At 36.9% G+C, this 15,762-nt stretch overlaps 1 protein-coding gene and 1 non-coding gene across 13 annotated transcripts in view; both read left to right on the top strand.

Moving 5' to 3' along the window:
• Window positions 1-15,762, top strand: part of RBMS3 (RNA binding motif single stranded interacting protein 3) — a 1,308,700-nt gene that overhangs the window by 383,993 nt on the left and 908,945 nt on the right. The gene's annotated exons all lie outside the window — the stretch shown is intronic.
• On the top strand, window positions 2,760-2,865 carry LOC118912774 (U6 spliceosomal RNA). The gene has a single exon (XR_005024910.2). It is a non-coding gene; the product is annotated as a U6 spliceosomal RNA (small nuclear RNA).

The raw sequence follows: 15,762 nt of genomic DNA, 5'->3' as shown, positions 1-15,762 counted from the left end.
GTCCTGTGGCATTATGATGAACTAAAACCCCTAGTTTACATTAGTTTCGCTCTTTGTGTTGTACATTATACGGGTTTTGACCAATGTAAATGACATGTATTCACTGTTAAGGTTTCATACAGAATTATAGTTTTACTGCCCTGAAAATCCCTGTGCTCCACTTCCCTCCCTCCCTTCTTCCTGGCAACCACTGATCTTTTTAGTTTCCGTGGTTTTACCTTTTCCAGAATCTTCTATAGTTGGAATTACATAGTCTAGTCTTTCCAGACTGGCTTCTTCCACTTAGTAATATCCATTTAAGTTTCGTCCATGTCTTTTCATGGCTTGAGAGCTCAATTCTTTTTATCACTGTGTATGGATGTACCACAGTTTTGTTATACATTTACCTGCTGAATATCATCTTGACTGCTTCCAGTTGTAATTGATTATGAAAACTGCTGTGAGAAACATTCACGTACAAGTGTCTGTGTGGATATACATTTTCAGCTCATGTCAACCCCAGGAGCATTATGTAGTAAAAGTATGTTTAGTTTTGTAAGAAATTGCCAAACTGTCTTCCAAAGTGGCTGTTTGGCATTCCCACCAGAAATGAATAGAAAAGTTCCCGTTCTCCATTCTCCTCAGTATCTGCTGTTGTCAGTGCTGTGGATTTTGGCCATTCTAGTATCTTGTTATTTCAATTTGAAATATGGTGATTTAATTTATGATAATGACATATGATGTTAAGCATCTTTTCAAAGCCTATTTTCCATCTTTATATCTTTGGTGAGGTGTCTATTCCTATCTTTTGCCCATTTTTTAACTGAATTTTATGTTTTCCTTATTGACGAATTTTAAGAAATCTCAGTATATTTTGGATACAAATCCTTTATCTGAAATGTACTTTTCCAAATATTTTTTTTTACCCAGTCTGTGATTTTTCTTTTCATCATTTTAGTGTACTATTTTTGACCAGCTTCTTTTACTAAGCAAAGTTATTTTCAGACTTATCCCCATGCTGTTGCATATATCACTAGTTCATTCATTTTTATTGTGCAATAGTATTCCATTTTATGGCTTCACCATAATTTTCTTATCAACTTGCCTATTGATGGACATTTGGTTGTCTCCAGTTTTTAACTATTAAAACAAAGGTGCTATGATGTTCATGCAAAAATTTCTATATCAACATACACTTACATTTTTCTTGTGTAAAGACCTGGAAGCAGAAAAGCTACATTATATGGCAAATGTATGTTTAATTTTTGAAGAAACTTCCAAGATAATGCTTGTATCATTTTACACTTTTACCACAGTGTAAGAGTATTCCAGTTCAGCCACATCCTGCTTGCTAACAGGTGGTGTGATCAGTTGCCTTCATTTTAACCTTCAGATAGGTCTATAGTACCACCTGGCCTTGAATACTGTAGAGTCCTAATTTCTAAAGTCAGGTAGTGTAAGTTCAACTTTGTTCTTATTTTTCAACATTTAGAGGAAGAGTGGAAATCAATATGAAAAAGATAAAAACAATATTCATTTCTTGCTCTCTGTCTGTCTTGAACAACAGCTTTCAATTCGCTATCCAGGGACCCCTGGAAATTCACTTTCTGGGTCTCTACAAGGTCAATATTCCTTTCATGATAACACCCAGATGGTTCCTGGGTTTCTCACTCTTATTCCCTCCAAAGTGTGCAGGGAGGCTTTCTGAGACTACACATGTGTGATGTCATTGTTCTGGTGCCTAGTAGAATGTGTGCCTTTGAATCCTTGTGTTTTTTAAAAATCTTAGGTTTTTTTGAAGATCGATACAATGTAACCCATTTATGCAATTGCTCTTTGGGATTCTCAGTGATGTTTTAAAAAATATAAAGGGGTTCTGAGATCTAAGATCTAGAAAATATTAAAGAAAGAAAAGTGGTATATAATAAAATGTGGACAGTTTAGAAGTTGACAACAAGGAAGCAAATATTTCAAAGTGTTAAGAAATGGAATGCCTTAGAAGTTTACTATACATTCTCCTTCAAACTACAAAGGGGAGGGAATACAAACACATCTCTACATACAATTACTGGCCCTCGAGACCTGACTTTTATTCTGCTGTGGGCAAAATTCTGGTTTGTATACCACTATACTTGTCTCGTTGCCATATTCCTGAGTCATATTTAACCCGCAGCCTCTTTCCACTGTGCTTGGTCAGATGGTGCATTTTTCAGAGTTTATGAGAAGCTGCCACCGGCTAACTTGTTTCCAGTAGGAAAATGTCACTGCAGGGACTGAGAACAGCTATTTGGATTGGTATTGAAGCCTGCTCTGGGTCTCTGAGAGCTCCAGTGGCTGCTGGGATGCTCTCAACCTAGGAAAACTTAGGTATTGACAGAAGACAGAGCCCTCATGATTGTCAGAGAGAATGCAATGGTTTTGTTTTCCCATGTCTCCTGGCAATCTTATTTGATAATATGTAGATGGCTTAATATGAATGGAAAGAGTTTTTCTCGAATAAAGAATTTCACCTCTAGTTTAGTACCTTATGTAGTCAAGTATCTTGTACAGTGGTTAATATAAAGGATGATGCCTCTTAATTCCCACATCAGTACTTTGGCTTTCTCACATCTGCCTGCTCAGTTTGTCCTACAAGACTGAAATTTACAAAGCTAAGGGGGAAACAATTCAAGCATGGCAATGAAGTCTTTGTTTAATAATGCTACTTGACTGTTTTTTGAGGGTACCACCCCAGTTTCTTCTGCTGTTAATAAAATTATTCTTTTAATGTTAAAAATCTTGTGCTCGCTTTGGCAGCACCTATACTAAAATTGGAATGATTCAGAGAAGATTAGCATGGACCCTGAGAAGAAAAAAAATATCTTCCCAGAGTACCAGTCTAAACTATAGAGCAAATGAAATAAAGTCACATTCTTTTGAGACAGTAATTAATGTTCCTTGTGCTTTGTGCAGACCTCTAACTTGCCGTTTATTCTAACAGTGACAATGTTCATTCTTCTTCATATTTATAAAAAGAATATATTTGTTTTCCCTGAGGTTCGTTTTAGGCATTCAAATTGAGACAACTTAATGTTGTTTTAAAAAAAATTCCTTCAAAATAAATTAGGCATACATAAAAGTCTGATTTGCATGATATGTATATTGGTAGGTGTTTGTTTTGGTTTTTGTTCAATAATTATGGTATTGCACCTCAATATTGTAGAAAGAAGATATATCCCTTAATTCTAAAAGTAATTTTAAGCATTGAAATTTTGGTGCCTACCTGGACTTTGCCCGAGTGTTCTTCAAAATATATTAACCAAAATACAAATGTGCAAATCATTTCAATTGTATCACAACATAATGAAATATTTAATAGTAAGTATGTCTAAGAAAGAGGTACCAATAACATAAGATAATATTTAAGATTCTGAGAAGTAAGATTCAAGGTGGAAACATTCGTAGGTAATTTTCATCCCCTATTGCCATTAAGATAAACTAAAATTACTGATATACAATAGCATTCTCAGCCATGCCTTTAACCTCTGCTGATTGTTCATTAGTCATCAGAACAAAACCATGGAATGCTTATTACAAATGCAATGGTCCCTGGTTATTCAGTGTATCTCTTTGAGTTACCTCTATGTGCATGTGATAATTTTTAATTCATTTTCTATGTATAGGTCACAAGTACAATTGTGCAATTGTAGTTTTACAGGAATTTGAATCTGTGGGAATGTCTTGACATGTATGCCCTCAAACAAATTACTTTCAATGTTAGTATGTGTTCAGATAACTTTTTTCCCTATGTGAAATTATGTGAGTGGCATCAGGCATTGAAAGTACATTTTATCTAGTTAATATGCAAATCTGCTAGTTGGATGTCCTTTACATATTTTTCACAAAATAAACAAAAATGCTGAATTTTAAAGTCTGACATGAACATTTTCTTATTTTTCATGAACTGACAAGAACTGTAAGCAGAAAGAGTATCAATATGTAATAAAACATGAAAATGTGGCTGCTGCTGTTTTTGAGTTACTATTGCTATATAGGTTAGACTTATTCCCAGGAAAGAAACTGAGGGGTAGAAGGCAATATAAAAACTGAACTAATAGACTAACATGTTAAGGTCTGTGGCACTCTAAAATTGAGGGTGTGTGATCAGCTGTCATAGGTTTCCCTGTACTATATCTGATACCATCTTTCTCTCGTAGCCAACAGCTGTTCCCTTTTTAATGCCTTCAGCACCTAAGAATGAATTTCATGAGTTGCTTGATGTGAGAATGTGTGACTTTTTAGAAAGCATTTGTAGGAATGTCTTGACAATGGGTTTCAGCCCCCAGCAAGCTCACTGTGGATTCAATGAGACAGAAAAATAAATGACAATGGAACATTCTTGGGGAGAAAGGGTTTATACCCAACTTTATTCCCACGGTGGCACGTCAATCATTAGAATCCCGTCCACTCAGAGCGAGTCTGCAGGCAGCAAGCCGGTCTCTGCCTCTGGGCCTCTCTGCCCCTGTAGCCATCCTTGTCTCTGTCCTCCACGCTGCCACCACTCTAGCCTCTGCTCTCTTGCAGCCATGTGGCCATGCCATTGTGTCACCAAGAGCACTGGGCAGAGCTCTTTATATAGAGTCAGTAACAATGTATTGCCCACACATGTGTAGTGAGGAAGCCAACCAGAGCAGTTGAGAATCCTGGCCACAGGAAATTTCACTTTCTCCACAGGGACAGTAACAGATTACTGGACCTGAGGGAGGAGGCTGGCGAGGCTGGCATGAAGGCTTCTTGCCTTCATGTGAGAGAGTGTAGGGCAGGAGACCAGGGGTGCAGAGCAGAGTCCTGCCTGCTGTCTGTGCCTCCCTCCATGAGCGTAACTCACCAGCAACACACCGGGGCCTGCAGCACCCCAGCTGTTATTTGTCTCCTTCCTCCTTTTCAAGAAATTGCTACAGTGCTAGCAATAGAAAGGTTCACTGCATATTTATAAAATGGATTTTGAGTAGACTTTAAATTACTTGAATATACACAGAAAAGGAAATCATTTGTAAACTTGTGCTCTTTATCATCAGTCTAAAATTGCTAGTCATGACACTTTAGATTCTGACTCTGATCAATTAAGTCACACCGGCACAGTTCACAGTCACTGGTATAGAACTGAATATGTCAGAAGGTTGCCAACATCAGGATGGGGATCATGGCAGAAGGGTCCAAGGACAATCCAGGCTGGGCAAGCAGAACGGATGTTGGAAGCAAGGAAAGGAAGGGATTGCAAAAATGAAACAAGAGCTATTTTATGCATGGTTGCCTTGATTTTCCTCCTGTTGTTTTGAAACAGTTTTCCAACTGGATTCTGAGGCCTTGAGGTTCTAGGGAGAATGAAGGGGCCAGCTCTGTGTGTCTGTGTAGCAGAAAGCCACAGCCTGCCTCGCACTGGCCAGTGAGAGCTGCTCGTGCACATTTCTTCCCAAATCTCTGTTCAATGATGTCATGTAGTGGCTTTAAATTGGCTACAGCTGAATTGTTCACACCAAATGTTTCCCTTCAGAGCTCTCTCCTCTATTGGAGGACCAGTTGTTAACCTTATACCAACACATCTCTGGATAAAGTTTCAGACACCCTATCAATAAAAAGTTACGTTCAACAGCAAAAAGTGGGAAAAGAAACTGGTGCCTGAATTACCAGTTTTCTTCCTTATTATTACAGTTTTGCAAGTACTTAATGTCAAATACATCTATAGTATGTTTTTCACATTTAATTAGCAACCCCTAAAATAAAACAAGAGAGCATCTAGAAACTTACAAACTCAGGATGAATGTTTATCAAGGAACTAAAAAAACTCATGCTATCTACTCAAAAGTTAAAGAAAAAATTATGTATGTTTTGTCTACTGGTTTCCTCTGGGTTTTGTTTAACTCAGTGCTTCTCAAACATTAATGCACCTACAGACTTTCTAGGGATCTTGGCAAATGCACACTGATTCTGTAGGTGTGGAATAGGCCTGAGATTCTGAATTTCTAACAGGTCCCAGGTGATGCTGAAGATGCTGGTCTAGGGGCCATATTATGACAAGCAAAGATATAGCTATGTGACAATTAGATGAAAGAAAATAAATGAAAAGGTGATTGAAAAATATCTGTCATCTAAAAAAGTAAACTGCATTGGAGAAAAAATTTTGTTTTATGTTTGCATTGAAGATCTTTGAATTTGGCCTATTGTACCTTTTTTTTTTTGGCAGATGTTTGTTGAGTTCACACAATACAGTAAAAGACTAAATGAGCTGGAAACATTGAGATCCCAATTACACAACTCACTGACTACCCATAGCCTGAACAATGAAAAGCATCCTGCGTGCTTTACTCATTTAACTTCATTTAAATTCTTCTTGGCATCCGAGTTGCATTAATGTGATGACTCTTGTGTATCAATTAACAAACTGTGGCAATTGTGAACATTGCTGCAGTGTGTCATGTTGAATGGGTGTAGTCTCCGGGCATCTAATTCTGAGCTCATTTTCTGTTGTTGATCAGGCTTTATAGGTAATTTATAATCTCTTCCCCTTTTTCCTTTGCCACAGGAATCAGAAGTTGAACAAGTGAGTTATGGTTGTATCTGTCCACCAGACATTCAGTTGTGGAAGTCATTTCTAGTGGACCACTTCCAAGCAGTTTCTTCTTTTTTGCTCTCTTCGTTAGGAAACTCATTGAAGAGAACCACATTGTATCACACAAACGCCCATCCAGTGCTTCCACCCAAGTCACAAAAGCTAAGTGTTCTCCATTGCCCGGAGCCTGGTAGCCCAAGCATATTGAAAGGCAAATGGTGAGCGTGTTCTGCATAATACCATAAGCAGCACTAACAATACTGGATATTGTGCCTATTCCAGTACCTCAGAATTAACTGTGCGGCTGGAAGGAGGCTTCAGGAAGAGAAAAAAGTTGCTTTTCCAAATGTGGAGGGTAGAGAGTAAATCACCCAAAGTCATTGCCAATGGTTTTTCACCATAAAATGCATCGTTGTTTTCCTAACAATCCAACTGGTGTTCAGAGGTCTGATTTAAAGGAACTGACTTGCCACCTTTAGGCACTGGAAAATGCTCATAGATTTATTATTTCCTATCTCTAGGAAAGCAGAGAATGGACTTTTTTCCTTCATAGAAGTACACATTACCGTGTTCTGCACAGATTAAGTCTATCCTGTTACAGAGAACCAAGTGTAGGAACATTCTAATTTTCTGGCTGAATGTATAAGTGGGCCTAGATTATGGATGCAAGAATAATTTCCTTGTAAGTAACTTGACCTTACATTGCAAATGTGTTGGCTCTGGTGGATTCTCAAAGCAAGTGTCCTTTTCTCATAGCAAAATAAGAGTCTGTATCCCAAGCTCTGTGATCTGTTTAATCATATATGGCTGAATGTTTCCTGTTTGCCATCTCACCTCTTTTCATCATAATGTATTAAAACCATTTAGCATGTTCTTATTGTTTAACATCATTCTTGGTAGGACAGATTATAATCAGAGACATTCTGAATAAAATGCATTTTCTAGAACATGCCTAAGGAAGCCATGAAAATATTCCTTAAGAAAACATAGAAAGAATAAAAGAAGCATAAAAGAGAGAGAGAGAAAGGAAGAAAAGAAAGGAAAAAAGGAAAGGAAGGAAAGAAAAGAGAAAGGAGGAGGAGAGGGAGGGAGAAAGGCAGGCAGGAGAAAGATGGGAAAATGGAAAGAATGAAAATGTATGTTATGTTACCTATGATGTGAAATGAATTTCTGAAGCTTTCAAGAGGAGGCTGGATTCTCAGATCGTATTGTTATATTAAACATTGTCCCTTCTTTGATAATTACCAGAGATGAAGTTCAGCTTTATGGTTAAGTAAGTGACCAGCTTACTAAATATCAGACACCACTGTAAGTTGTATATTAAGTACACCCAAGTATCATGTGCTTACACTTCAGGTTCAGACTGGCTAAAAAAAATAATAATAATATTAATAGATAGTGTGTAAAGTTTGGAGAAACACAGGGGAGATAAATTAATTCCTGGGAAATCCCTTGGGGTTGTCCAGCTCTGAACTAAATTGTTGTTCACAGAGCTAGGACAGCATTATCCATGAATCACTCTAATAGTTCTCATGGTAAATTTTAGCTCAGCATCTTCTTTTGTAATACCTTTGTACATCAAGAATTACTATTGCTTCATCATTGCTAAAAAAATAAGATCATTGTTCTTAATGTAAGCACAGATAAAAATGAACATACTTTGTCTTGGCTTTCAGGAATGTTCCATTGGGACCTTAATGGTTGGTAAATAAACCAGGACAGTATCTGGGTTTATAGCTAAGTATAATTTGAACATTGATGCTTGAGAACATGTCTAGGTTATGTATTGTATCTTAGGGACTAAGTGGCTCTTCCTGTCTGTTGGCCTATGAGTAATCTAGCACGAAGAATTTGTTCATCAGTATAGATGGTTGATTTGTGGCACACTATAAATTTAGCACGGAGAGGCCTGATTTTTTTTTTTTTTGACTGTGGATGAGGGCAAATACTGGGTCCTTGTGGCCAGTTTTCAATGCTTATCTTGACCTAATACTTGTCCCTGACTACCAAGAGAAGTTCTTCTTTGCTTTTTCAGTAATTTTTCCTATGAGTGTGGCAATGATCATGGAATTCCTTTATCATGAAGCTCAGCAAAATGGAAAGACCTTTCTTGCTGAGTCTTTTCATTAAAGCAGAAATCACAGTTTCCTCAATTTCTTGGTGACTTGTTTGGATTTGTGTTATGTCATCTCTAGTGCAGGAATCTCTTCAAATCACATTTCAATATTCGGAATTTTTTGTATGAATTCTTTCTGCTTTAGTGGTTAAAACCAAAGTCAATTTTTAAATCTCATTATCCATGTCTTAATAAAAACCAACTAAGGTAAAATGGTCTTTGTTTCTTTAACTAAAAAGCACCAACCTTGAGTTCTCAATTCTGATTGAGAAAGAGTTTAATATTAGCTTGAGTCCTGTTGACTCTGAGCAAAGGGATAGGCAGCTGGTAGTCCCCAAAATCATTTAAGTTTAATGTTACAGCCAAAGGCACATTAAAAAAAAAAACTTGTTATTTTAAAATAGTTTTAGATATACAGAAAAGTTGTAAAGCTTTTTCATACTTTTCTATAGTCCTGATTTTCAACATATAATCTTTTTACAAAGTAGACATCATACTGGTAATATATTATATAAATTTCATAGAGATTTTCCTTATAATTATTTGTTATGATAAATGATTGTACACACAGTGGTAAATGCTAGCTCGTTAGGCTGTTATGAGCCCAGTAGGGTCCCACAGTTATCACATAAAAGACATTGTTAATAGAACAATGCTATTGAACCATTAGCTTTAAGGTGACACTTCTACAAACGTGTCAGTACAGGCATTGAAAAGTTTTTCATAGATGTCATCTGAAAAATTTTGGGAATACCTATTTTGAAATAATGTTTTAGTAAGAAATGTTTTATAAACTTCAGCCTTTATCATGCCTTGTGAAACAGATACCATTGAAAAAGTAATTCCAAACTCTTCACTTGAAGTAATAAGATTTGTAGGTAAACGTTTATAGTATAAAAAGAAAACCTGACTTCTCATCTGCATAATATGGCTTCTGTTTCTTCTCAAGAAATGTAAGTCTAAACTTTGAAAATAATGCAAGTGATAACCAAGGGAGAAGTCTGAAAAGTAGAAAGAAGGCAAACTAATTAGAGACTTTAGGGTTGGAGGAATGACATAGCAGCAGGCATCTTACCACCATCCACCCAAAAGTAGACGGCAACCCAGGCTTTGTGACTTCCCATCCCCAGCAGAGCAGTAGAGGGTGGTCCAGTTGCTCAGTGCTCCCCTGGATTGCAAGGGAGACCCGACACAACACCTGGCAACCTCAGGGTTATTGGAAGTCCTTTGGACAATAAGCAGCCAGGGGGAAATCCTCTCTTTTCCCACTGGGCCTGCAACTCCCTTCCCCCACTTGGAGACACAGGTCAGTCAGGTGGTTCCAACAGAGGAGATTCAGCCATGGCAAATGCCTGGCCCAGCAATCCTCTTCTCTATGAGCTGGAAAATGCCTTCCCCAAACTAGAGGAATGGGGCAGCCAGGTGGTACAAGATAGGAAACCTACTGCCACAAGCACCTGGCCTGGGAATCACTCTCAGTCCTCTCTGGCTAGAGAGTCCATCCCAATGCCTAGGGGCATTGAACAGCCAGCTGACACTGACAGCAGTCCCACCACAAATAGCCTGGGGTGTGTTCTGTACTCCCATTGACCACCTAAGGGCACCAGAATTTTTGACCTGAGGAAGTACCTTCTGCACCCTCAGGGCACATCACCAGGGATCAATCAAAGCCCCAGAAATACCCAGTAGACCAAGAAAACATCACAGCATCACAAAGGCTCAGAAACTGAAAATATTATTCACAGCCCACAAAACAGACCAGGTCATGTGTGCTAAGCCTAAACAGAGTGACCACTTACTAAAATAAAAATTTTAAGTAGGACTCTGAGTCTCTCTACATAGAACCCAAAATATTCAGGATGTAATAGAAAATAACCCAGTATATAGTGATTTCAACATGAATGAGAAAAGATAATTGATGCCAATAAGATGAATCAGATGTTGAAATTACTTAACAAAGATCTTAAAGCAGCCATTGCAAAAATACTTCAGCCAGGAATTACTAAATGTTCTCAAAACAAATGATAGCAAATTTGAACAAACAAAATGAAATGAAAATCCCAGCAAGAAATAAAAGTTATTTGATAAAATAAGCAAATAGAAATTAAAGAACTATAAAAATACAATGACAGAGATTAAAAATTCAAAATGTGGGCTAACTGGTAGAGTGGAGATGACAAAGTAGTAAGTGACCTTGAGGACAAATCAAGAAAATTTACTCAATTTGAACCATAGAGAGAAATGGGGTGAAAAAATAAGAATAGAACTTCAGGGGCTTGTGGACTAATAAAGAAATCCAACATTAATGTTGAAATACCAGGAGATGGAAAAGAGAATGGGACTGAAAAAGTAAATGAAGAACAATGGTTGAACACTTCTCAGATTTACAAAAGAGATAAGCTCAGAGATAGAAGAAATCAAGCAAACCCAACAGGAGAAAACAAGGGAAATCCAAACAAAGACTCATGATTATTAAACTTCTAAAAATGAACAAACAGAATGTGTTGAAAACAGAGTAATAGCAATTCAACTGACAGCCAGTTTCTCACTTGAAACTGTGGAGATCAGAAGGATATGCACAATATTTTCAATTGCTGGAAGTAAAGAACTGTCAATTGCAAATTCTATAGTCAGTGAAACTATCCTTCAGGAAGGAAGGGGAGAGAGAGACATTCTAAAATGAAGGAAAATTAAGAGAGTGCTTTATCAGCTGACCTACCCTTAAAGAATGACTAAAGGAAGATTTTCAAAAAGAAAGAAATGATGAAAGAACAAATCTTGGAACATTAGGAAGGAAGAAAGAATAATGAAAAAGAGTAGGAATATGGGTAAATGCAATAAAGTATTCTCTCCTCAAGAGTTTTATAAATCATATTTGATTATTGAAACAAAAATTATAGTACCACCTGTTTCTCAAGATGATATTTAAAAATGGTTAAGGCAAGGGAAACTAAGTGGAAGATTTCCAGTAGTAAAATGTTGATTCTAGTAGTTATAATTATATATCTATATCTATATCTATAACTATCTATATGTAAATATATCCCAGAGAAACCACTAAAAAACTATACAAAATGATACGTTCAACACACACAAATAAACCTCAAGAAACCCATAGGAAGGAAAACTGAGTGTAAAAAAATCCAATCCCAAATGTTAGCTACTTTATGATTCCATTTATATATAACATTCTTCAAATGAAAAAACTATAGAGATGGAGAACAGATGACTAGTTAGTTCCAGGGTCTAATGACAAGTGCATCAATGTGGAGAGAGAAGGGTATGCTTATAAAAAGCAATACAAGAGCTCCTTACTAGAATAGATCAAGGACCTCTGATTGTTTGTTACAAATGTGGGTATTTTTTGCAGTAAACTTAGTAGTACACAGTACATACATTAAGATGACATTTATGTTATCTTTAAATAAAAACAATTTCAAGATCTAAGAATATATGGAAACAAATGACAACAATAATACAAAGCCTCAACTTCTGTGGGACACAGCAAAAGATGTCTTAAGAGCAAAGTATATAGCAATCCAGGCATACATAAAGAAGGAAGAACAATCCCAAATGAACAGTCTAACGTCACAATTATTGAAATTGGAAAGAGAAGAACAAATGAGGCCTAAAGTCAGCAGAAGGAGGGACATAATAAAGATCAGAGAAGAAATAAACAAAACTGAGAAGAATAAAACAATAGAAAAAATCAGTGAAACCAAGAGCTGGTTCTTTGAGAAAATAAACAAAATAGATAAGCATCTAACCAAACTTATTAAGAGAAAAAGAGAATCAACACACATCAACAGAATCAGAAACGAGAAAGGAAAAATCATGACAGACTCCACAGAAATACAAAGAATTATTAGAGACTACTATGAAAACCTATATGCTAACAAGGTGGAAAACCTAGAAGAAATGGACAACTTCCTAGAAAAATACAACCTTCCAAGACTGACCAAGGAAGAAACACAAAATTTAAACAAACCAATTACGAGCAAAGAAATTGAAGCAGTAATCAAAAAACTACCCAAGAACAAAACCCCCAGGTGAGATGGATTTACCTTGGAATTTTATCAGACATACAGAGAAGACATAATACCCATTCTTCTTAAAGTTTTCCAAAAAATAGAAGAGGAGGGAATACTCCCAAACTCATTCTATGAAGCTAACATCACCCTAATACCAAAACCAGGCAAAGACCCCACCAAAAAAGAAAACTACAGACCAATATCCCTGATGAACGTAGATGCAAAAATACTCAACAAAATATTAGCAAACCGAATTCAAAAATACATCAAAAGGATCATACACCATGACCAAGTGGGATTCATCCCAGGGATGCAAGGATGGTACAACAGTCGAAAGTCCATCAACATCATCCACCACATCAACAAAAAGAAAGACAAAAACCACATGATCATCTCCATAGATGCTGAAAAAGCATTTGACAAAGTTCAACATCCATTCATGTTAAAAACTCTCAGCAAAATGGGAATAGAGGGCAAGTACCTCAACATAATAAAGGCCATCTATGATAAACCCACAGCCAACATCATATTGAACAGCGAGAGGCTGAAAGCATTTCCTCTGAGATCGGGAACTAGACAGGGATGCCCACTCTCTCCACTGTTATTTAACATAGTACTGGAGGTCCTAGCCATGGCAATTAGACAAAACAAAGAAATACAAGGAATCCAGATTGGTAAAGAAGAAGTCAAACTGTCACTATTTGCAGATGACATGATATTGTACATAAAAAATGCAAAAGACTCCACTCCAAAACTACTAGAACTGATATAGAAATACAGCAAAGTTGCAGGATACAAAATTAACACACAGAAATCTGTGGCTTTCCTATTCACTAACAATGAACCAATAGAAAGAGAAATCAGGAAAACAACTCCATTCACAATTGCATCAAAAAGAATAAAATACCTAGGAATAAACCTAACCAAAGAAGTGAAAGACCTATACCCTGAAAACTACAAGACACTCTTAAGAGTAATTAAAGAGGTCACTAACAAATGGAAACTCATCCCATGCTCTTTGTTAGGAAGAATTAATATCGTCAAAATGGCCATCCTGCCCAAAGCAATATACAGATTTGAAGCACTCCCTATCAAATTACCAACAACATTCTTCAGCGAACTGAAACAAATAGTTCAAAAATTAATATGGAAACACCAAAGACCCCAAATAGCCAAAGCAATCCTGAGAAGGAAGAATAAAGTAGGGGGGATCTCTCTCCCCAACTTCAAGCTCTACTACAAAACCATAGTAATCAAGACAATTTGGTACTGGCACAAGAACAGAGCCACAGACCAGTGGAACAGACTAGAGACTCCAGACATTAACCCAAACATATATGGTCAATTAATATATGATAAAGGATCCATGGGCGTACAATGGGGAAATGACAGTGTCTTCAACAGGTGGTGCTGGCAAAACTGGACAGCTACATGTAAGAGAATGAAACTGGATCACTGTCTAACCCCATACACAAAAGTAAATTTGAAATGGATTAAAGATCTGAATGTAAGTCATGAAACCATAAAACTCTTGGAAAAAAACAGAGGCAAAAATCTCTTGGACATGAACTTGAGTGACTTCTTCATGAACGTATCTCCCTGGGCAAGGAAAACAAAAGCAAAAATGAAAAAGTGGGACTATATCACGCTGGAAAGCTTCTGTACAGCAAAGGACACCATCAATAGAACAAAAAGGTACCCTACAGTATGGGAGAATATATTCATAAATGACAGATCCAATAAAGGCTTGACATCCAATATACATAAAGAGCTCACCCACCTCAACAAATAAAAAGCAAATAATCCAATTAAAAAATGGACAGAGGAGCTGAGCAGACAGTTCTCCAAAGGAGAAATTCAGATGGCCAACAGACACATGAAAAGATGCTCCACATCGCTAGTTATTAGAGAAATGCAAATTAAAACCACAATGAGATATCACCTCACACCAGTAAGGATGGCTACCATCCAAAAGACAAACAACAATAAATGTTGGTGAGGTTGTGGAGAAAGGGGAACCCTCCTACACTGCTGGTGGGAATGTAAATTAGTTCAACCATTGTGGAAAGCAGTATGGAGGTTCCTCAAAATGCTCAAAATAGACTTACCATTTGACCCAGGAATTCCACTTCTAGGAATTTACCCTAAGAATGCAGCACTCCAGTTTGAAAAAGACAGATGTACCCCTATGTTTATCGCTGCACTGTTTACAATAGCCAAGAAATGGAAGCAACCTAATTGTCCATCAGTAGATGAATGGATAAAGAAGATGTGGTACATATACACAATGGAATATTATTCAGCCATAAGAAGAGAACAAATCCTACCATTTGCAACAACATGGATGGAGCTAGAGGGTATTATGCTCAGTGAAATAAGCCAGGTGGAGAAAGACAAATACCAAATGATTTCACTCATATGCAGAGTATAAGAACAAAGAAAAACTGAAGGAACAAAACAGCAGTAGAACCACAGAACCCAAGAATGGACTAACAGTTACAAAAAGGAAAGAGATTGGGGAGAATGGGAGGGAAGGGAGGGATAAGGGTGGGGAAGAAGAAAGGGGGTATTATGATTAACATGTATAATTGTTGGGGGGAAATGGGGAGGGCTGTGCAACACAGAGAAGACAAGTAGTGATTCTACAGTATCTTACTACGCTGATGGACAGTGACTGTAAAGGGGTTTGTGCAGGCGACTTGGTGAAGGGGGGAGCCTAGTAAACATAATGTTCTTCATGTAATTGTAGACTAATGATAACAAAAGAAAAAAAAGAAAAAACAATTTCATACATTGTTGCAGATAGATGCAAGTGGTTAAAGTACAGAGTATATATATATATATATGTATATATTAGCAGGATACATACCAGTTTTGGTGCAATACTGACCTTGAAGGAAAGAGGGAGAGAATAGCAATATATGAGTATGATGAAGCCTTAAATGGATTTGTAATTTCATTTTCTTTTACCAAAAAATAAAAGATGAAACAAGAAATACTAAAATATCATTTCTTAAGTCTCATGCATTGTCTGTATTATGTATTTT

Source organism: Manis pentadactyla, chromosome 14, assembly GCF_030020395.1.
Source record: "Manis pentadactyla isolate mManPen7 chromosome 14, mManPen7.hap1, whole genome shotgun sequence".
Classification (NCBI taxonomy): Eukaryota; Metazoa; Chordata; class Mammalia; order Pholidota; family Manidae; genus Manis; species Manis pentadactyla.
Note: the sequence above shows the minus strand (reverse complement) of the source record. Positions and strands in the feature narration are given on the sequence as shown.